Source organism: Coturnix japonica, chromosome 13 (assembly GCF_054131305.1).
Source record: "Coturnix japonica strain WE chromosome 13, WE-NBRP24, whole genome shotgun sequence".
Classification (NCBI taxonomy): Eukaryota; Metazoa; Chordata; class Aves; order Galliformes; family Phasianidae; genus Coturnix; species Coturnix japonica.
The window spans coordinates 8,521,090-8,522,376 of record NC_140675.1 but is presented as its reverse complement, the minus strand read 5'-3'; the positions used below and the strand labels follow the sequence as shown (position 1 = coordinate 8,522,376).

Sequence of the window (1,287 nt, the reverse complement as noted above, 5' to 3'; positions counted from 1 at the left end):
GCTGCCGTCAATCATTCACGCCGCGGCTGCGCGGAACTCGTGCGGACGGAACGTCCCGTGTCGGCTTTTGCCGAGGGGAGATAAGCGGCTCCGCTGCTGCGCTTGACTCACATCGTGGCGGTCATCGAAAAGCCGGGCCTCTCATAGGAAGCAGAAGCGTAATTAACGCTTGCAAAGAGCGAACGTGCCGCTACGCGCTACCAGTTCTGCAAAGATCCCAGCGCTTTTCTAACAAAGCATCGTTTAGCCACGAGTGGCGAACGCCGCTACAGAAAACACGACAGCTGGTGTCTGTGCCGGGGGGACGGGTCTCAGCTCGTGGCAGGTGAACTGAACTCCCGGAATGAGATTCGCCTCAGACACACGAACTCCTCGTCGTTCCGTCAGAGACGGGCAGAGCGTCCAAACGCAGTAAGAGCTCCGGGCTCTCCGGCTGAGTTTCATATTTGACAAAGTAATTTAATGAAACCCGTTACGGACACGCGCTGTTCCGCGTGGGATCGGCACAGTCCGAGCGTTGGTCCCGCGTGCTCCTCCGTCCGGTCCGATCGTCGTCCTGACCGTAAAGAAACAAAAGCCAAAGTCCAACTGAACGTTTGCTGCCCGTCTTTAGGCCAAAATGCAGCTGGGACAGCGGCGGAGTCCGCAGAGCGGGTCGGACCCGCCCCTTCCCACATCCCTCTCCTGTTCCGCGGCGCGTTAATCCGCACGGCGGCGGCGCAGCTCTGACCCCGGGCGGCAGCGCAGCGGAATCGACGGGGACGAACGTCGAAGAGAACGGAGCGCAGCGCAGCGGGACGGCAGCCCGGCAGAACCGCCGTGCGGGTTGCGAACCGACCTCCCGCAGCACCCGGACTGACCGGCACGGCCGCCGCGGAAGGTTCCGTTCGTCCCATTTTGCTGGCGGTTCCGTCCGTCCTATCGCGGTGTCTCCGCGCTGCCGCCGTCCTCTAAAAAAGGAACCGCAACAAACTCTCCGGCGCAGAGCCGCCGAGGCACGGACGGGGTTCGAACCCGTGATCTTCGGTTTACGAGACCGACGCCTTACCACTTGGCCACCGCGCCTGCCTCCCCGGCTCCGCCCGCCGCCATTCTATCGCTGCCGCCCCTCCCGCCGCTCCGCAGCCCCCGCCGTGCGCGCGCCTCAGCACCTGCGGCCGTCGGGAGCGCGCCCGATGCTCCCTCCGGCGGCGCCGTCCCGCCTTTGCGCGGCCCCGCGTGTTCGGAGCGGTAATTAATTGGAGCGGCCTGAAGTAATTGCAGCGGCCTTCCCTGGGACGGGCGGAG

The 1,287-nt window shown here is 64.5% G+C and overlaps 1 non-coding gene across 1 annotated transcript; it reads right to left on the bottom strand.

Moving 5' to 3' along the window:
• Nucleotides 1-993: 993 nt before the first annotated feature.
• Nucleotides 994-1,065, bottom strand: TRNAT-CGU (transfer RNA threonine (anticodon CGU)). The gene has a single exon. It is a non-coding gene; the product is annotated as a tRNA-Thr (tRNA).
• Between the last annotated feature and the right edge of the window lie 222 nt (nucleotides 1,066-1,287).